General features: G+C 39.5%; 1 protein-coding gene across 5 annotated transcripts in view; it reads right to left on the bottom strand.

Annotated features, from left to right (window-relative positions):
- LRRC4C (leucine rich repeat containing 4C) overlaps positions 1–23,243 on the bottom strand; it is a 610,411-nt gene that overhangs the window by 182,200 nt on the left and 404,968 nt on the right. Inside the window, exon 5 of one of the 5 annotated variants that reach the window (XR_012679465.1) lies at positions 12,418–12,516. The exons of the other annotated variants lie outside the window; for them this stretch is intronic. The gene's annotated coding sequence lies outside the window, so the exon portion shown is untranslated. Of the gene's footprint in view, positions 1–12,417; positions 12,517–23,243 lie in introns of those variants that run through there. 5 annotated transcript variants of the gene reach the window in all.

Raw genomic sequence — 23,243 nt, 5'->3', positions numbered from 1 at the left:
GATTGGTTGCCATAGGCAACATCTCCACTTTTTCAAACCCGCAGTTTAGTAAATATACCCCTTAGTGTCAATGTCTACAGATATTGCTATTGAATTTCTGTTCTTCACTAAACAAACGGCAGCTTCAGTGTGTTTCTGTGTTTTTAACAGGCGGTTTCCGATGGGAGTCTTATTTAGCGCACAAATGTAGTACCCTGCATAATTATTTTAACTAGGCAAAACATTTTGTGAGTAGAGTCACCCTTTAAAATTAGACTGAAAATGCTGCCACAGTTCACTATAATATCCATTATCCAGCAGTCTAAAATTCGTTATCACCATAATGAAATTAGTCGTTCACGCCTTAGATAATAAAAGGGGATTATAGCACTTGCTATCGCTGCAATTCCTGCAAATGTCAAAGCAACCCAAACTATATTATCGAAATTATAACATCCTAGCTGGCTCAGCGTGTTTGGGACACAATATGTCCTTTAGTGATGGAGGATGTTGTCCCACAGCCCAACGGCTGCTGAAAGCATATTTGCTAATAATGAACTAACTGTCAAATGTGTTTTTTTGTGTGTTATTCTTGTTACAAAACAGCTCATGTCAAAATCTGTGCTAATTTAATCTGTTGATATAATACATTTGTTTTCATCACACTTGTCAGCTACAGAAGCAACTAATTCTAGATTAAAAGGCTACAGGCACTTGCAGGCAATGAAGAAGGGTTTGTATTCTTACAGAAACCCTGGCAGCAGATGCTTTTAGGTTGGTGTGAATGAACCAGACAGGACTGTCTGTACATGGATTGCAATACAAATGGCTGTGGATTGCAAGCTCTTCAGGTCAGTTGCACAGTGCACTCTACAATTAAAGAAGGGTCATACATTATTAAGAATCTGCTATGGACTATACCAGGATTTCCACAATCCAGTCCTTAATACCCCTAACAGTGCAGGTTGTCCAGGTGGCAAGTGACATAATTAGGACCACCTGTGGATCTGTTACAATGTATCAGTCAGTAATGATTACACCTGTGCACCAGCAAGGAGATCTGGAAAACCTGCACTGTTAGGGTTCCCTGAGGAATGGATTTGGGAAGTAACACAGAAAGTAAGAGTAAATTATATTATCAGGGCAAGTTTCAATACAGGTCCGTGTCTTACAAATGCAATATTAATATACAAAGTTTATTTGTATAGAATAGATAGATGTTCTTTTTTTAAGCATATGAAATATAAAATCAACAAATTATGTTTTTAATGTATTGTATATAAATAAAAGTAACTGGATTTATTCTGTTTCAATATATAAGGAGAGAGATAGTGGGCCTGATTCATTAAGAAAAGTAAGGCAAAAAAATGAGTAAGTTTTCTCCTGGACAAACCATGTTACAATGCAACGGGTGCATATCAGGTTATTATTTTGCACATAAGTTAAATACTGGCTGTTTTTTCATGTAGCACAAAAATACTTGATAGCTTTATTTTTACACTGAAATTTAAAGTTGATCTAGGACATGCCCTACCCCAACTATACATCTTCAATGCAACATGGTTTTGCCCAGGTGCAAAGTTACTCCTTTTTTTTTCTTTCCTTTCCATAATGAATCAGGCCCTCTATGTTTAATGTTGTATTAATGCTGCCTTGTAACAATTACTAGAGGTGTGTGATAGTTCATTAAAAAGCCTAAATAATAACATAGCTTTTCACATTATGTGCAGTTAATACAAATATATAGGGGTTCTATATCTTGTTGAGCTCTTTCACCTAGCCTGTCACTGGAAAATAAAATAAAACAATATAGTCCAATTTCCTGAAACTAATTTGGCTAATAAGACATTTGTAATATAAAATGCCAGAACCAACGCGACTCCTGACGCCTCACCCATGCTGACTGTGTTCCCGCTGATGTATTGTTATGTCAGTCTGGAGATGTAGTTGGAAGCAAAAAATGAGATACAAGAGAAAATAAATCCTGCAGCCGGTCCATTAAATAAAGTACCGGTCAAGTAGGTGTTTATTAAGCATTGCTGACTTGCAAAACTCCCACTTTAGGCACGGTTTTTGAAATATATTGGTGTCTGTGATGTTTGTGGGTTTTTTTATATGACTTGGCGGGGGCAGCAGAGGTGCGTGCCTTGGGTGCAGCAGAGGTGCCAGCCTTGGGTGCAGCAGAGGTGCCAGCCTTGGGTGCAGCCAGGGTTGGTGCAGGCGGTGCCCTAGTATGGTGCATGCATTCAGTTGGGTTTTACGGTATTATTATTATTCTTTATTTGTTAGGCACCACAAGAGTTCCGCGGCGCCGTACACAGCACAAACAGTAGACTATACAGGGTAAGACATTACTGAACAATAAACAATAAATATTAAAACTTCAGAGGCTCCAAGCAGGCAATGTAGTAAGGACGGAGCAGAAGAACAGGTATGGATACAGGAGGGAAGAGGGCCCTGCTCAAATGAGCTTACATCCTAAGGGAGGGTGAACAAGACTCGGGCACAAAAGGAGTCAGTTGACGTATATGGGAGAGAGGAGGGACCTGGATGAGAGAGGGGATAATGGGTTAGGTGGAAGGATGGTAGGCTTTAAGGAACAGGTGAGTTTTAAGTGCCTGTTTGAAAGAGCTTAGATTGGGAGAGAGACGCATGGAGCGAGGGAGGATGTTCCAGTGCAGGGGGGCTGCAGCTGCACGGTGAAGTGAAGGTGGGCTGCGGTAGGAGAAGAGCAGCACTTGAGTATTAATCCTGTTATAGACATAAATGATGACCGTGTGCCCCACCCTCCCCCCCTCAGCTTCTACCGGGTACAGAAGAGAGCAGTTAGATTAAAGTTTGTGTTTCTGCTGTCCAGGTACATTGTAATATCGCCAGCAATATCATTATCATTTTTATTATTATTATCCTTTAATTTTTAAGCCCCAACACATTACACAGTGTGGTACATTGAGGCGATCATCATAAAAATAAAAAACATGCTAACTATAACAAACTGCTAACTTTACAAAGCTATACAATATATAGTGCCTAGTGCCATCTACAGTGCCATGTATACAACGTTACGTCATATCTTCTGCCAAGTACACAACTTTATGGTGGCAAGGATAACATGCTGAGCCCCATATAATTCCAGGCATGAAAATCTGAGCCATAGATAGAGCTAAATATAATATACTGGGCCAAATTCAATATGCGGAGCCAGGATATGTCCAATATATGTGTAGAATGCAAAATCGCAAAAGAACGCACAGGGAAAAAAACTATTCAAATAATGTTACCTGTTAAAATTTGAAGCAATAATGATAAAACATTAAAAAATAAAAAAGGAGTGTTTTTTTTTTGTTGTTTTCATTTTATTTTCCAGGAAATGTATTTATTAGTATGTTATGAATGTCTACTGTACTTAAAATACATTTTTACAGGTTGTCCTGATTGCAAACACATGCTCTAGCATGTATATCTAGCCGTCATCACTAGAACTCTGCACATAGACTAGATCTGTATGCAAAAAATAGCAGTTTACATCCCTCGATGAATCAGGCCTTAGATGCATTTTTAGTGGACAGAATATGTTCTATGTAATACATTTTACCATAACTGCCAAGAGGAATTTGTATTGAGCAATGAACATGTTTCTTTTCTACATCTCAACTACACATCTGTATGCATATATCATAACGTTCTTATAGAATCCTCGCTCACATAAGCTTATGCATCCAAAATATTATGTAAAATTTGTTGAAGTAACATGTCCCCATTTGCCTTCAGTAGTAGCAGATCTTAAAACATCTGGGTCTATTCACCATCCTTTTATTGGGTATAAATAGTGCAGAGATGTACTTCTCCTGCTGGGATGGAGAATTTAGATCATCTGCAGGCCTCTCCACGCTGCCGTTGAATACTAATGTCAGAATTACCATGTAATGGTTATATTGATACTGGTGCACTGTGAAATCTGAAGCGATGCAGCCGGACACTGTTTGACTTCTAATCTTGCTTCTTGCTGGCCAAACATGTTACTTTAGCTCTGAACCCAAGGAAAAAAAAAACTTCCCAATCAATGTCAAGGTTGTGAGCGTTTAACAGTCCTTCTTTATGTCAGAAAGCACCTTCCACAAATTGCAGCGCAGCCACTCTCGGAATATGGTTATCCGAGGAAAACAATGAATTTCAAATCGACCAGTGTCCTGCATACAAATACCATTGTACTTAAGACAAAGACTTAGGTAGGACGTTTTGAAAACAAGCAGCGCTCATGGTAGCAGATGAGGGTAATAGCACGAATTGAGGTCCATGGCAGAACAGAGGTGGGAAGTTCCGCTGATATCATTTTCACGTTACAATTTCTTCTACCATTCGGCACCGTTTTTGTAAGTTAGCATTTTGCAGATTGCATGTTCTAGGACAATGGCAGTCAATTGAATCCGCTGTGTGGTGTGGTTCGAATTGGAAACGCTTAAGGGCAAATTCCACCAATGAAAAGTGCAGAGGCGGGCCTAGAATTTTTTTCTGGGGGTTGATTTTGCATAGCCACACCACTCCTTCACTCTGATTGGTTGGTCTGGCTGGCGCCGCTCCCCATTCTACCTCAGCAGCAATTTTATGGTGTGACATTAGTGCTGGGGGGGGGGGGGGGGGGGGGGGCAATTGCCCCGATCACCCCTCACTGGATCCGCCAGTGGAAAAGTGCGAAATCTTGTAGCGGATTTAGGTGGCTATTTTACAAAACTCCCCAGGCAGGATGCATACTTCATCTGATTCTCACAGTTAGGTCAAATTTAATGAGGAACTCCACCCTAACAAGTACCTCTCGGGTTTTCCTGTCGCATACATTGTTTATGACATGAAAAGTGGATATTTTGGGCATATTACACTAGTTGTGAGTGCTTATTGTAATTGGTTTTGAGTTCTTTGATATGTATGTCGCCACTTTTGAAGTAATCATCATATGAAAAGAATATTAAAATGACGTGTGTTGTTGTAAAGCGTTTTGTATGTTCTTAATGTTAAGTGTCGCTACGTAAGTTTTAGAACGCTGCACTTTTCTCCTTGGACACCAGCCTGGGTAAGGGAAGATGAGGAAGGGTACAACAATTAGAGTAGGGGGTGTGGAGTCTAACGCGTCCCCTGGTCTTCTTCAGGAACCCCCGCAAGGAGGTATGGGTTTTGCTACTGGGGGCGCATAGGTCACAGTCCCTTACTGAGCCGTATAGCGAGGTACAAGAAGGGTAGTCAGGTAAGCCGGTTCGGCAACATGCTGGCAACGGAGTAGTGCAGGGGAAATCTAGAAGAATAGTAAATCTAGCCGGTTCAGCCACTATCAGAAGATATCAGTGCACGGGAGAAATCCAAATAGAATGGTCAGACAGGCTAGGTCTGTAACTGGTAATGCACAGGGGGGATCCAAGAACAATAGTCAGACAAGCCGGGTCAAATATGAACACAAAGGAGCGGAGAGTAGTCAAACAAGCCAAGGAAACACACTGGAACGCTGGAGCAGGGAAGACCTAATACTCTGGCACCAGTATGGTGTCAGAGTCTGTCCTAAATACTACTGGCAGCCAATGATATGCCGGCGGCAACCAGACGCGGCAGGGGAGGTAGAAGGCGGCCGTCCCAAGGACCGGAGGGACGGTGCCTGACAATTTCGAGTTAGCTCACTATTTAGATGATTTTTTAACAGTGGGATCGGCAGGTTCTTCACAATGTTTAGACACATTAAAATCGGCTCAAGCCTTATTTTCGGTTTTAGGGGTTACAGTCACACAAGACAAAACTGAGGGTCCTACTCCCTGCTTGCCATTCTTGGGGATTGAAAAAGACACACAGACAGGTTGTTGTCGTCTTCCCCTTGATAAGGTGCGTCGAATGGAAGAAGCTATTCTATTCATTCAAGGAGCCCCTTCTGTTCTGCTATGTTAGCAGGTATATCATTTATGGCCCAATTAAAAGGAGTAGAAGATCTTACTAAGAACTTCTTAATTTCTAAGGCTCTTAGAGGTTGGGCTCCGGGAAGACTTAAGGAGACCTTTAGATGTGCAATTATTACATTGCTTAATCAATTCCTTAGAAAATATCACATTAAATAGATACAAGTCTAACTTATTTAGTGCAGCATTTGTTTTAGCCTTTTTTCAGAGCATTTAGAATTTCTGAATTAGTTGTGCAATCGAGTACATGTGCAAGCTCAGGTTTATTAGCGTGACAGATGTTAGACCCTCCATGAGAAAATTATTCTTGGTGCATTTTGATCATTTGAAAATCTGGGTTTAGACCCGAATCTTTATGGCACAAATTTGTTCAGAATTGGGGCAGCTACATCTGCAGCATTGGCAGGTTCTTCCATTGATGCCATTATGGCAGATGGAAATCAGATGCCTATAAAAAATACATTAGACCAAAATAAATAACTGGCTATATTATCTCTGCCTCTGTAATCCAGAATTTTGCTGCTTGTCGCTTTGCGAGGGCATGAAGGGATTTTTCCCGTCTCTCCACAGATAAAGGGCTAATTGGCTATTGGCCTCCGGAGGTTTTCGTTTTTCTGTCCTTCATATGGGTTACCGCTCCCTTAACCCTTCCTTTATGCATGATATTAATCAACACATGATATGTTATTTCATGTGTTATTATATTTAGTTTTATTAATAATAAGCCTAATAATTTGTATGTTTTTGAGGAAGATTCAATTTTGGGTTATTGGCCATTCGTATGTGATTTGGACGGCCAAACACAAAATGGCGATTAATTGGTCATCCTTTCATTGCCGCGTTGAAGTACACCGGTTTGGCATCAGAGGTCTTTGTTGGCCAGCCTTTCTTCTCATATTGTCTCGAGAAATAGGTAAATGGGGATCCCCAGCCATTATTGCAATTCACTTGGGTGGCATATGAAAAGGGAAGTCTCTGGATTTGATTATTAAAATCAGAGAGGATTTGAGGACAATAACATCCAGATGGCCATATATCCAGTTGTCCTGGTCTGCCATGATTCCACGCCTATACTGTAGAGGAGTAATTTCCCAAAATATAATGTTGAAGCTTGTTAAAAAGCTTAATCGTGCCATTGGTAAGGTAATTAAATCCATTGGTGGATTCATTATTGATCACCCATACATTGTGGTTGATTAAATTCAGTTGTTTAGGAATGATGGGGTTCACCTTAATGATAAAGGGTTAGTTTTATTCATTAAGCAAATTTTCTTGGAAGTTGGTGGTTGGCTTAGGTCATATGGTGGCGGGCTGTTGGTCCGTTAAAGGACGTCAGCTGTGGTGGGAACGCACTGAGAACAGCGACCGATAGACACGGAGCTTTAGGTTATTGGCCACAGGTAACTGACCACTTCGAGGTAATGGTGACTCTTGGTCCTTTGTGTGAAGGATACCTTGACTGTTTATGTGAACATTGTCATTGTGAGTCTAGAGGTGGTGTAGTTACTCTGACGCCAGGTTTAGCTACGGCCATACAGTAAAGAAGATTATCCTTGGTTATGTTGTGGAAGTCAAATAATTGGATGAAGTAAACCAAATTGATTAATGTTGTTTTAACGCGCGACTGCCATCAGTACGCCACGTGTTGTGATGCAATCGCACGGATAAATAACGCACACATACAGTTACACTCACACATTCATCATGGAACTAGTTCACCTTAATAAAGTTCCAACACACAGTCATTTATAATCGAATATAATAGATTTAATAGCTTAGTATAATAATGTTAAAGTAACTTTAATGATATCTAAGGTTCAGGATTTAGGAAACATATCATGTTTAGTGTCAATTTAATCCTCTTTTTACCACCAGACATCCACTACAATCGACTAAGCGATCACATCTTGCATATGCAAGATATGGATGATAGAGGAATAATGATCAGAGTGATATTATGTGTGTAATGCAAATAGACCAGTTTAAACTAGCTTTTCGGCAGGAAGACACGTATGCAGCTGTTGGAGAGCTGACCCCCACCCTTGGAGGACATTGTTTGAACCGACCTATGACCTGCATTACACTGGACTGTCCTGAATCCTGAACCTATTGAAACACGCCAAGACATCACTACTGTTTTTTTATGTCTACTTGACCACAGACATCAGGATTGAATGACTGTATGCTGGATCCAGAGCGCCTGCGTATGTATTGACTGTACTTATTTTACTGAACTGTTATTCTTTACATATTGCTATTAAATCTAATTGTGCGTTGGAACCACAAAAATCGCAGCGGACAATGTTTATTGGTAAGCGATAAAATGGCTTTAATAATGTGGATTTAGGGCTCATTTGGCCGTGCACTCGTTTGGTTCAGGCCATCAGTTGGAGCTGTTCTGCAGTTGATTTCTCCACCACCAAAATATCATAATTTATAAACTGTGACCAAATTTTGCCAAATTTGAATACATGTCAGAGTCTTAATTTCTTATTCACATATATTGTTATTGAAAATATTATATTTGAAGGGGTTATTTTTGAAAAAGGGAAGTGAGCACCAATGTTATGTAGTTTATCATATCCTAGCCGAAAAAAATGTACTTTACCTTTAAAATGTTCAGCATATTTGTATAATACTCCTTATATAAAACTATACTTGATATACAATGTATTCTTTAAGGGAAAACAGATCTGTGTGTTATTACATGACAAGTAGTAGCTCTAACAGGAGGGGGTCATGCTTGTAATTGCAATTTAAATGAGTGTATTGCTGAAAAGTGCTGCTGGCTATTGTGACACTGAACACTTATTGATTTTTCCAATGTGGATTTTTGATGAAAGATTATGGTAAAATTGTGCTGTTTTTTCTTTGCTTTGATCAGTAGTCGGCTGTGTTATGAACTTAACATTTTGTATAGCCATAGAACTTCCATTAACGAACAATGATTTACCCAATTTTACATTCTGGGTATACTGAAAAGGTTCTGGGAAACGACAAGTGCTACTTTCTTGTAAGTTGATGAAAGTATATCTATTATAGAAACATAGAATTTGACGGCAGATAAGAGCCGCTTGGCCCATCTAGTCTGCCCATTTTTTTAACCTATGGTAACCTTAAACCCTATTTGTTCTTTTGTTCTTTGTAAGGATATATTTATGTCCTTCCCAAGCATGTTTATTTTGTTCTACTGTATTAGCCTCTACCACCTCTGATGGGAGGCTATTCCACTTATCCACCACCCTTTCTGTAAAGTAGTTTTTCCTCACATTTCCTCTGAACCTACTTCCCCCCAGTGTCAGTGCATGTCCTCGTGTTCTAATACTTCTCTTCCTTTGTAGAATGTTGCCCTTCTGCACCTTGTTATAACCCTTGATATATATGAAAGTTTCTATCATGTCCCCCCTTTCCCTTCTCTGCTCCAAACTATACATATTAAGATATTTTAGCATTTCTGGGTAAGCTTTGTGCTGTAGACCATGCACCATTTTAGTTGCCCTTCTTTGTACAGTCTCTAATGTATTTATATCCTTCTGGAGATATGGCCTCCAGAACTAAACACAGTATCTAGATGAGGCCGTACCAATGACCTATACAGTGGTATTATTACTTCTTTCCTTCTGCTACTGATTCCTCTCCCTATGCAACCAAGCATCTGACTTGCCTTCCTCATTGCTTTGTTACATTGCTTATCTGCCTTTATGTCACCTGAAATAGTGACTCCTAGATCCCTTTCCTCTTCAGTAGTTTCCATTATAGTGCCATTAATACTATATTTAGCCTTTGGGTTTTTGAGACCCAAGTGCATGATTTTGCATTTTTTGGCATTAAACTGTCGTTGCCACTCTCTTGACCGTTCCTCTAGTCTACCTAGATCATCAGTCATTTGTTTATAAATGTTGCTGATCTACTAAAGTAATTTATCTGTAATTCTGAAAAATAAATGTTTTTGATCATGAAGTTAGTGTGTTCTTTCTGATACTGTTACTCAGTGGGGTGGATTTGGGGAGGGGATATAATGACTAGCTGCGTGTCAGCTTCGTTAACAGGAAACAAGAGTTCCTGCTCCAACTTTTATTTATATATCAGTATTATTTGTGGTTCTATAGATACCAAAGCAAATCACAGGGAATGTACTGTACATTGAATAAAAAGCATTTATTCAAGTTATGTTCACTTTAACCGACAGAATCAGAAAAGTTTTGAAATCGCTGAAATTAGGAAAGAAGCATGGCAAAGTAAATTAAAAATTAAAACATACTTTGCCTGTAATATGTAACATTTTCATCCATTTCTATGTTTCAGTATTAGGTTATAATTACTAAAAATAACCAAATAAGCTACATACACACTGACGCGTTCTTTGGTCGCCGAGGATCTATTGTAGCATAAAGGATTGTGAAAGGAACATAGTTTTCAATGCTCCAACTTATTCCCAATTGGCTGACAAAAAAATCAATGTGGACATAGCCCTAGATTTTAGGACCTAAAACATTATAGATCATCAATAAGTGAAACAGATTAACATCAGGCAGCAATTACAAGTCCCGTATAAGTTTAAAAGCATTTGGGGCTCATTTAAATGCGTGATTACCCATGGGGGCCAATCAGACATTGGCTTTCATTATACTAGTTCTATAAACCTAATTGCTGATTGGTTGCTATGGGTTACTGGTCATTAGCATATTGCTTATAGATAACCTTTATTAGGTTTCTAAATCTCAATCGTACCCAAGGATACACTTGCCTTAACATAGTACAGAGTGTGTATACAAAGACAGTCTGAGTGATCGGTCCTGTGATATTTTAATTTTTTTGGGTGTGTGTATTTTGCATATTTATCTCATCAGCTCCATTTGTATTATAATACTTTCAATTCAAAGCACTAGAGGTGTCATGTTTAATTTACTTAATGAATATATGTTAATTTAAGTTAGGAACAGATTGCTCCTTTGCTTGATGAGACATTAACTTCAAGTACATTCATATCAGCTTCAATTTTCATTCAATGAATAGATGTTCTTTCTTGCTTAAAACACGATGCTTGGGATTATTAAGCCACGTCCATTATCGCGCTTTGTAATGCAGGATTGAAATCTATACACAATGCCCAAATTCGAGGTGGTGCTGTCAGAGTTACTGAGTGATCAAACAATGCAATACCATCATACTACAGTAATAAGAACTGAGGTGCAGCGATTTGTACTAAACTGCCAATACATAATACAGAGATTACAAATTGCGCTTGAGAAATGTGATTTTGCTAAGCTGACGCCATCTTGTTGCCTTATAGCCATTATATTCTCTTATAGCTCAAAGACAGCTTAGGTACAGCTAGTTTGTAGGAGTTATTCTTTATTATCTCGTCATTTGCAAGAAACTATGCCCATGACCTTGGATATGGCAGACAGGAGATAAACCAACCCCCCCCTAGGGAGAATTCCAGTGTGAAAATGTGAGAATGTAGCAAGATCTGTGTAAAGGGAACATGAGTGCTTAAAACCTTTTGGGGCGTAGTTTTCTGAAATACGTGATTTTATGCTCTATAGATATGAACTTGTAACTAATAAATCAGAGCTAAATGCACACACAGATCTTGCAGCGTCTTTTATCTCTCCGGCCGATAAGCTCATAAACTGGTAAACTGGCGCTCACAGGCGAACTGACTAATTAGATCCAACATGCTTTTCTTTTATTTTCTAAACAAACTAGCAATAGTGACAACAGTAGGGCCACCCAAGGCTAATGCACTTGTAGGGCCCCCTCGAGGGAGAATAATGACTTCATATACAGTGGCAAAAGAAGTAATAAAGAACTCAATTACTATTGGCAGAGGCGGGCTGGGCTGGGGGGCAGGGGGGCATCTGTCTAAAAGCTATTTGGGCTGCCCAACCCTCCCCCCCCCTGCTGAATACAATATTTCCTAAATACTTCAAGCGGCTGCATCACATGACACGCGATGCGGCCGCTGAACTTTGCCAGCCCGCGCCTGACTATTGGATAGTAAAATATAGACCCTATTTACTGGTAGCTAGTGTATAAATCAGACCCCAGTTATGTGTGGCTAGTGGGAGAATATAGACCCCATCCATAAATGGCTAATTGAGAATAAGCATTCTCAATTAAAGTCTCTAGTTTGGATTAAGCTAAAATCATACATTCCCATTGCCCCATGTTATAATATATTGCTTTCATTTTGGACATAATTATATTTGTAATTTCTCCCTTAAAAATGTGATGGAATATTTGTGAATTACCGGTAATTTCCCACCGTAACCGTCAGTAACACAATGGTCAGGCTGTAGTTATTGCTCTCAATGACACTCTATCACGTTTTCAAATTAAAAGCATTGACCTTTTCAAATGCCACAGCGTACACCTCACCATACTGTATGTCTGTTATGGAAGATGATAGAAATATGTTTTTTTTTTAAAAATATATATTACTCAGTTAATATTAGTATGGCCGACGATATCCCCGAGCTTAATGTCTCTCTCCTGGACCTACAGGGCAATATGTCCAGGAGGTGGCTGGAGACTTGAGCAAAGCAACGGTTTAGGAAGGTATTATACAGGAAACAATGGGGGTCCAGGCGAGGGTCAACTACATAGATGTGAGGAGAGACATCTGTTTAGTTTTCCATTGGAAAAAATAGAGGATTGTCAAAGTAAATGAATAAAATGACCATGAAATTCTATGGTGATTTGATTTTTTACTTTCACGTAAAAGTGCTCATGCACTTACTGGTCATAACCTTAAGCAGAGCTTACCAAATTATGGTGTAGAGGAGCCAAATCTGATCCAAATCCGAATATCATATTTCAGGACCACCCAAACTCCACCCAATAAAGCAGCAAAATTATGATAGTCCAGGGGGTAAATGTATCAAGCTGTGAGTTTCTGGAAGGTTTGCAAAGTGGAGATGTTGCCTATAGCAACCAATCAGATTTTAGCTGTCATTTTCTAGAATGCACTAAATAAATGATAACTAGAATCTGAATGGTTACTATAGGCAACATCTCCACTTTTCAAACCTGCCGTAAATTCTCAGCTTGATATATTTACCTCCAGGACTGTTGGGGGACAGTCTGGACCAAACTGAAACAATTCAAGGCAAACATTTGGAGGTTATACCACTAAGCGAACAGTGATGGTTCTGTACGTTGGTTCTTATGTTCTCTGATATCAGTTTATAAAATGTGGTGATTGACAGAAGGAGAAGGCATTGTGGAGAGAGCAACATTTTTAGAGTTATATGTAATAGAGTCAATGACAGTACCTATCTAGTTTATATCTTTGGTTAAGACAAACAAAACTATATATATAAAATGTTGATGATGATGCTGATGAAAGGCGGACATGTTTTTAAACACCTTCTAACTAGCTACAGCCTACACACATTAGCACAATTTCCGCATGATCCTGAGCCGACGCAAATCAATACGGATTCCCCGCCCTGTTAAAACAACTACCGTTATTACGGTAATAGTTATCTGGATTTCAGGCTCGCGGCTCAGGAAGCTGCGAGCTTAAATCCTGCGAGAAAACTACAGTAATAGCGGTTTTTCGCAAGATTTTCAGCGTTTTTGCCGACAATTAAATATGCCCCATAGAGTGGTAATTATTCTTCAGTAGTTCAACTGCACCTGAAATATAATTTTCCGGACGACAGAACTATTCCTCCTCCGCTGGTATGTAGATCCATTGTTTCCGAGAAATGTGAAAACTCTTGAACTCTTCACAGATGCTTCAATCCTACAGAATACTTGTCTCAATGCAGTTTTTGTAAACACTTATCAATAAAGCAAAGCACTTAGCCACGCTAGGAATTCTAAGATTCGGTCTCTTCTGCGTCTACAATGCAGATTCATACAAAAATATACAGCTCTTTCCCGCGTCCACAAAATATTACTCTCCAGAAATACACAAAGCGGCGTCTGCAAGTATGGGAAAAACAGACGCAAATAGTAGAAAATCTGAAGGAGTTTGGTGCTGTTTGTGTCCCGAGCTTAAAATATGATTGAGTCGGCGTAGAACGTTTCAATCCCTTGCATTTAAATGTCACATTATTTTTAGTACGCATTAAAGTGCAGTATGAATTTTAGCTTTTTTATAGGGCTGAAATGGGGCTTAGAATTGTTGAAATAAAAATCAAGAACCTTGACTGACACGTAATTATATATGTATCTCTTATAAGCCAGGCTGCATTCGACAACTCAACAATGATGCAAGGAAACAAATACACGGTCACACATGCGATTTACACATGATCTCCATGCATGTCATTTAACGGTTTACCCTTAAACTCCCACCGAAGATGTCAATTTTCCCCCTAATCTGGGATCCATGGGGGGATCAAGTTGATTTGTTCCGCAATAGAATCCACATGTTGCTGACCTACTTTGATACGCTGCATAATTGTCACTGAATAAGTCTGTTTCAGCTCTATGACATTGCAGATAACATATCTAAAATGTTGCTTCCTATGAAATCAGTCATTATAGTATTTGTTGATTTTGGAAAATGCCTTTGTCTCTGAAATGATTTAGCTATGTTTTGAAGTAGCGCATTTGAAGAAAGGGGTTTTTATTTTATTTTTTTATAATGAATATGTTTCGGTGGCATCAATGTTTTTCATTCAATCTCTTTCGGAACAAACATAAAAAGCAAGTTATCTTAGCAGATCAATGTATATTACATGATTATAAATTAGGAACCACATCTGTACAGGTAAAACGCTTTCCACACAAGTAACGATTCTTTTGGATGAATTGGATGGAATTTGCTATAGGGCTGCGTCTCCGCTGAACACCTTTGATAATCGTAGGCTAAAAATAGAGTTGGCCAATAGGGTCATGAGTTCAATTCCCAACCATGGCCTTATCTGTGTGGAGTTTGTATGTTCTCCACGTGTTTCCCCCGGGTGCTCCGGTTTCCTCCCACACTCCAAAAACATACTGGTAGGTTAATTGGCTGCTAACAAACTGACACTAGTCTGTGTGTGTGTGTGTGTGTGTGTGTCTCTGTCTGTCTGTCTGTGTGTGTGTGTGTGTGTATGTTAGGGACTTTAGATTGTTAGTCCCAATGGGGCAGGGACTGATGTGAGTGAGTTCTCTGTACAGCGCTGCAGAATTAGTGGCGCTATAGAAATAAATGATGATGATGGACCACATTTATTAGCCCTCTGGGATTTAGCCATTTACACCGATGACCAAATGGCTGGAACGGTCCGCTTTAAAAAACAGATATGGACATTGTGAGACTGATGCATAGTTGGATGCAAAACTTGAGTAAATTACTCTTAATACAAGGGAAGGGAATTCGACCGTATTTCTACATATATGCAGGGCCGTCCGCCTGTACATCAGCAGCAAAAGCGCCTGGTTTGCGACAGGCCAGTAGCACCGCCGACTTGCACCCGTCCAAAAGCAGGGTGCAAAACATAAGCCTCCTATAGGCCTGCTCTGCAGGTCTGCATGAGACGCATTTGCATGAACATTCCGTTCGCATTCTCAGCCCCTTCCCTCCCCCATCCCGCCTCTCCAGGCACCAGCAGGCGAAAGCGCCAGAATTATGCTAGTAGCCTGAATAAGACCATATGATAGTTCCAACTTTAGGGTCAAGCACAGAGTGACTTCACACAAGGTACGCTGTGCAAACTGCGGTACTCCCCACTACGTGACAGAAGGTCCGGATCCTCCGTGTGACTATTACAGAATTGGGTCAAAGATTAATTCCAAAATTACATATTAGTTTTTGCTGGGGGTGCATTATCGAGGGCCTATCCCATAGCTAGATTTTGCTTAAGGCATGTGACTAAGTGCTTTGCCTTGTAAGATGAAATGTGTGATCTACAAAGGCATCCTATATTGTACGAACTCTTTATCATGGCTTTTTTAATCATAGCAATGACCAGCTTTCCAACCGCAGATGGCAGTGGGTATAGGGTCATTGGAATCAATAGGTTCCATCCCCACACATGATTTTACTTGCGAAATTTGACATTTGCACTTCGGCAGCCCTTAAGCCCTCTTGTCCTCCTGAATTATATTATAGCAGACTTTCTGAAATGATCTTCACATTTAATATGCTATTGAAGTTACCTGTGCTGAATTAATTAATTAATTTGAAGGGTGTCTTTCATCCACTCAGCCAATTAAGTCAGCAGCGGTAACTGTTAACTGGAAAATATTGGGGAAAAAAATCATTTTGAACCTGGTTGAAGGGGTCACGTTAAAGGGTCTGTACTTTATTACCAAGAGGGGGATTGTATTTTCCCAATACGTATCTGCAAGGGACTGCTGAAAAGCATCTTGGGGTCACTAGGAGCAATTGAGATGATGCTGATGTATCAATGTGCATTAAAATGGGCACAAGGTGCAGCTTATGTCCATCACTCTGAGAGAATTGCTGTCATCGTGATTTTTTTTTTGGGCTGGTTTCTACTTCAGAGGGCTTCGGAGTGCAGCCTACACCGCCTCCGGCCGTCCGCTGCTTTAGTGAAGTCGTAGAGGACTTTGGAAGGGCAGTCCGAGGGACCATCCATCGCTGATAACCGTTTTATCTGTGCCGTGTAGGAATGTTTGCCTGACGCTGTCAGTGAAATACATGTTTCTGATGAACACAAGTCTGTTTATGAATTCAGACGTTTTATTTTTCCCTACCCACCCTTTGTTTACAGAAGAAAGGGAGCCGGAGACAGGAAAACAATGCGTTCTGCGCTATCTCTCAGGCACGTTTCCGTTCAGCAACGTCTGGCTAAATCCTTTTGATCTTACTGATAACGTCAGATGAAAACAGTCTGCATTTGTAGCGCTGTTTCAGTTGGTCGATAATTATAAAAATGACATTTTTAAAATAAAAATATACAAACTACCTAACTGTAAAAATAGCATTTGGAATTTGGTTATAGACTAAAACTGTAATTGCAGCTTGTGGGAGTGTATTGGGACTCGGCATTGCTAAATACATGCCGATTTAAGGTTCACTTTCCATATTCTGTCTATATAAGTCTGTTATTTGGAGGATTATTATAACAGTAGGGATTTGAAATGTATATATAATTAAATTTTATCGTTCTTCTTGCAAACACAATAATTGGTTCTTGAAAGGACATTTATACATCCTCTTTTGCTTCTTAATTAGATATCATGTAACCAAATGGTCTGTTTTTCTAAGAGAGTCCCTACTAAATTGCATCATTGGTTACAAATACTTCCCAGTGGTGTCTATCTAGTAATACCTGAAAATATAGAGACTGGAGAGTCTTATTTTTCAGGTTATAGGTATATTATGATGTACTGTATACATGTCTACTGACAAACCTGTTGTCTCACAGCTGGGGGTCAATTTTGGCCACAGTCCCAAGAAGAAACTGTTAGGTTAATTGGATTCTGACTAATTAACCTTAGTATATGTGTGTTCATCTAGAGAATTTAGACTCCTGTGGGGCAGTGACTTGATGTGATTGATTAAATGTCCTTTATAGCGCTCTTTGTGATATGTAGGTCTTATATAAGTAAAGGGTAATAATTTCACATGGGTTTGCTGTAAATGTTAGGTTATATAAGTAAAGTGTGACAAAGAGGCTTATTTGCCACATCTCTTCTACAGAAGTATAGGTAAAAACCCAAGGAGTCTGCAGGAACAGGCTACAGAAAGGGTTAAATTCCCTCTGAGTTTCTCTTGCAGCACACAAACATAAAGGTGTATCACATGAGTGTAATTGGTTTGTTGCTTTCTGTGATGGTTTGTATGGTTTGGGCAGAGGATATAACACTGTCTGTTCTTGTGGGTGGGGTGACCGATGCCAGCTAGTTGGCCAGTGACTGGGCAGCTGAACTGTGTCTAGCTAGAACGAGGGTCACCTGGTGTCATCCTGAAACCATTCATGTTAGCGTTATAATCGTCTATCTTTATAGTTCCACAAATTACACAGCGCTGAACAGAGAATAATTCTTGGCATGCAATGTATACTCATGAACCTTCTCATAAACAGCTTTACACATCCCTTATGCATATATTTTTAGACACTGTTTAAAGATCTGAATACTCCCCTCTTCTGGGCTTATATAACAGTTTGTCTCTAATCAGATGTAGCGGATTTGAAACCAAGAAACATAGGTTTTAATCACCAATTCTGTTCTTTTCAAAGAGTTGGGCTTTCTTTGACAGGTTTAGCAGATATTCAGTCGGAGGAGGATATTAAAAGTCCATTTTTCCAATCATTAATTTACAAGGCTGTTACGTGAAAAATTCACCACATTCCATATCTGCCCATTGAATTTTTTCAGTTTCACTTGCTGAATTTGGCCTTAATTGTTCCCAGCTGTACCCCCAAAACACAGCCCTTGTCATCCTAGCTCTATACATAATGTGGATTTACAAATACAGTGCATAATCTCTACTATCCCACAGAACGGAGCAGCAAAAGCGGAACTCGAAGATTCCATCTTCGGAACTTTGCGACTCTGAAAAAACAGCCTATTCCTCCATTCTCATCTCTACACAGGGCTGTAACAAGGGCTGTACGATAGGGGCGACCGCCCAGGGCGCAACACTGAAGGGGGGCGCAGTTTAAGAATATTTTAGGTTCATTTGGTTAAAACTTAGTCCTAGGGGGGGCGGCATTTTTGTTTCTCGCCCCAGGCGCTAAAATTTTAAGTTACAGTTCTGTCTCTACAATCTAAAAACAGAAGCCGTTCTGGAAAGTGCCCGAGTTGCCACAATGCCAGTCTTGGCATGTGACCAGGGAGCAATGTACTATTGTATATATTGTTTTATATAGTATTATATTGTATATATATTTTATTGTCTGCAGCAAATACAGGACTGTAACAAACTGGTGTGTTTGGTGACATGTTTAACTAATATGTATATAATGATAAAAATAGACCCTTGCACTGCTGTCTGAGCACGCGTGGGGTTTGGCGCAAGCACAGTAAAACCCCATTTGGGATTTTGTTTCTGAATGGAATGTTACACCCTTGTCAGTAGAGCTTACTCTCTAATTTCCCTACATCAGACACAAACACAGACAGTAGTGCCAAATTAGTTGGAATAAACACACTCCACATATGATGTACCCCGAGACGTAATCCTGACCAACCATTAATCACTATACTTTTATTGTTTGAGTTTTAGGAGTAGATTTACCAAACCTTCTGAAATGGTAAAGTGGAGGTGTTGCCCATAGCAACCAAATAAGATTCTAGTTATCATTTACCTACTACATTCTAGAAATAGCTAGAATCGGATTGATTGTATTGCAGGTGTTGCCTACAGAACCCAATCAGATTATAGCTATAATTTATCTATTATATGATAGCAAATGATAGCTAGAATCTGATTGGTTGCTATGGGCAACACATCCAATACAACCAATCAGATGCTAGCTATAATTTATCTACAACATTATAGCAAATGATAGCTAGAATCTGATTGGTTGCTATGGGCAACACATTCCCTTTTCCTTTTTAGAGGGCTTGATAAATCTACCCCTAAATATATTATCATATTAAACTATATACATATCTAAAATAGTGTTTAGTTATAAAAACAAAGCAAAACTATAGAATAGTTAATAACAAGTCTCGATTGACAAAGCTTCAGGACCAGCTCAGAATATTGAAATGATTAACCTTCATTGGCTCTTCAAAAGTTGAATGTGTTTTGTCTGCGAAGGACCTAGCATCCATATTTAACAATGTATAGAGCGGTTAATCCCACTGTGCTGACACAGCTGAGAGATTGGCTCCGTTTCTGTTTGCAAAAGGATCAGAGGGAAGAGCCAGGAAAACATCTCTACAACAATCTATCTCTGGGATTGCATCTGAGGACATACAGTATTAGGAGCGCAGCTTTGCAAAGGAAAAAAAAAAAACTTGATTACATAGAAGCGCAGGATTTATCTGCAGAGAAGACTAAAAAAAATCAAATTAAACTAATATTTAAAAACATTCTATATTTGTGCACATTTGGGGAACTATTTTGTATTTCCTTATAATTGACAACAGCTCTGAATATTTAGTATAGTTGCTCACTGCACGTAACCATCTTTATGTAATAGTCTGTATTTCACTCATAGTGTGTATGGGTAATTTACAAGCAAGCGCCACTGTAGTACATATGCTATTTTCATCCATGAACTTTCCACTCCTGTCTAATATTCTGCCCCCATTGTGCATGTTTGGCCCCTTATTCCTTGTCTAGCCTATACCACTGTCCCAGAATGTCCAAGAGAGTAGGCCATTCTTCTGCATCTTGCACACTTCCTAGCGAGGTAGGTGAGATGAGAGCCTAGTGACGAATCACAATTCCCTGCACAACGCCCCCCTCTGCAGTTGCACTGCATCTCTGGAAGGGAACAACAAAAATGTTGGCAAGTATGGTCTAGCCTTGTCAGTAAAACAGATGGACCCACAGAGCCCTTGAGCCTGGTAACAATTTATAGGAATTCTGGATAGAGATAGACAATCGCTCCTGATTTGTTCTTATTGGTGAATGGTGTCCAGAACTTTTGGCAATCAAATATAAAAAAAATCCCTTCATTTTAGTTTAGAATTGATCATCGCTACAGAAACCAATAAACCAACATAATGTTTTCTCGAAATTGATTGGACATAGGAGAGAGCAGACTATTACTTCTTTCTACATTTTATTTCTCATTATCTCAGGGAAGTGCATTATCACATGACCATAATATCACCTGACGTCAGTGCATTATCACATGACCATAATATCACATGACGTCAGTGAATTATCACATGACCATAATATCACATGACGTCAGTGAATTATCACATTACCATAATATCACATGACGTCAGTGCATTGTCACATGACCATAATATCACATGACGTCAGTGCATTATTATCACATTACCATAATATCACATGGTGTCAGTACATTATCACATTACCATAATATCACATGACGTCAGTGCATTATCACATTACCATAATATCACATGGCGTCAGTACATTATTACATTACCATAATATCACATGACGTCAGTGCATTATCACATTACCATAGTATCACATGACGTCAGTGCATTATCACATGACCATAATATCACATGACATCAGTGCATTATAACATTACCATAATATCACATGACGTCAGTGCATTACCATAATATCACATTACGTCAGTGCATTATCACATTATCATAATATCACATGACGTCAGTGCATTATACCATTACCATGATATCACATGACGTCAGTGCAGTATCACATAATCATAATATCACATGACATCAGTGCATTATCACATAATCATAATATCACATGACATCAGTGCATTATCACATTACCATAATATCACATGGCGTCAGTGCATTATCAAATTACCATAATATCACATGACGTCAGTGCATTATCATATTACCATAATATCACATGACGTCAGTGCATTATTACATTACCATAATATCACATGACGTCAGTGTATTATCACATGATGTTAGTATGATCCTTACATGACAGAAGAGGATGGATGATTACTCACAAATGCCTCCGTGCTCATTCTCAGGAACATACAATGATAACTTCCCTATTTCTATAGGAAAAAGTATTAGTTCTGTTACTTCTCAGTCTATCCCAATTCAACAGCTCCACATTCTGTTTATTTCACAGACGAGCGCATCCTGTCCCTTCCCAGCCAACACTAATAATTATTTTACCATTCTAAACAAATGCCTTCTCATAATTCTGAAATAAATTGTTTGCAAGTAATAATAACTATCACGATTTATAGTCCCTGAAATTATTCTGCATGATGGGAAGAATGTTATTGGTTTCCATCCGTATAATCCTGAAGTACAACATCCCGGGTGCATCACCACAATACGCAGGTTTCACATCGTTTGGCAGAAACAAGACAATAAAAAAAGGTATGACAGAAATGACATAAACTGTTTTCATATTTAAAGGTGTTTTGTACATAAAATTATTTGTAACACTTTAGTGTGTATGCATGTGTGTGTGTGTACATGCGTGTGTGTGTACATGCGTGTGTGTGTGAGTGACTCACACTGTATACTCAATACAACAGGGTTCTGTCACAGACATTTGAGAACTAACTAAGTGGTTCTACAAGTCCCAGCATGCTTTGCTTGCCAACAGCTGGCAGGGCATGTGGGACTTATAGTTTTACAACACTGGAGAGCCAGTGGTTGTCCAGGGCTTCACTAGCGACCTTTACCTTTGGCTCATGACTGTCCGTCGGTGCATTCGTCTGCTGCACGTCATTTACTGTATAACCGGTTTGTCTGATACTTTATTCCTCCGGCGATCGTAGGATGATTACCAAAGCCTGCCAGCGTTTACACCAATTCTGCTTCAGTTTCAGCTGTTGCAGTCAGGGAAGTCATGAAGAAACTTTAAGTGACTGCCATATGGAGGCAAATTAATCTAAGTGGGAAAAAGGACAACTGTGGGAGAGACAACGGGTGATTTTGGAGAGCGTTTTTCACTTTTTACACTGCTATAGCCAGAGATTACCCCCACCAGTGGTAATTGTTTCTGTGTGAGCAATGGCACTGAGCAATGACACTGGAGAATGGAGAGTGACAAGAACACTGCTATCCCTGTTTCTGTGTGAGCATTCTGACCCCGACCTATTGCTTGAACCTATTGAAGGACTTTGAACCTTTGCTTGTGACCCCGATCTTACGCCTGTCTCTGGACTCAGAACATGTGCCTTTGACCCCTGACCTTGGTTTGTTGCTTAGATACGTTGTCTGCTGTCGGGGTAGACATGAGACCATCCTAAATCTTAAAAGGTTAAAAGTGGGACTAGGCAGTTAGGAGTAATACTGGGCAGACTAGACAGGCATTGTGGTTCTTATATGCCATCATGTTATATGTTTATAATATTCCTCACATGATAGGATATCTTCTAATAAAGAAGGGTTAACAAAATGTAGCTATGGTTATCCCAAAAAGAAATCAGGTTAGACTAAAGCTGGGTACACACTACAGGGTTTTTGTCCAATAATCGGCTCAACCAGCCGACATACGACCGGTCGTTCGAAAGTCGGGTCAGTGTGTGTAGTGACACGATGGTCGAAAGTCTGCCCAAATGGACGATTGTCGCCTTATTTGGTTGGTCGCACCGTTCAATTTTTTCTGATCAATCTGCTAGCGATCATGTAGTGTGTATGCACTCATGCTGACGATCTCCATAGAGTTTACAGAGTCGGGCTCTTTTCAACTGATGCCGGCAATGAATGTCCCGGTAAATAAATGTAGAGAGTGCTGTAGAAGGAATAATTCATTTGTTCATTCTGAGACAGATTATTTTGTTTCAGAGTCACATAAGC

Source organism: Mixophyes fleayi, chromosome 10 (genome assembly GCF_038048845.1).
Source record: "Mixophyes fleayi isolate aMixFle1 chromosome 10, aMixFle1.hap1, whole genome shotgun sequence".
NCBI classification, from domain to species: Eukaryota; Metazoa; Chordata; class Amphibia; order Anura; family Limnodynastidae; genus Mixophyes; species Mixophyes fleayi.
Note: the sequence above shows the minus strand (reverse complement) of the source record. Positions and strands in the feature narration are given on the sequence as shown.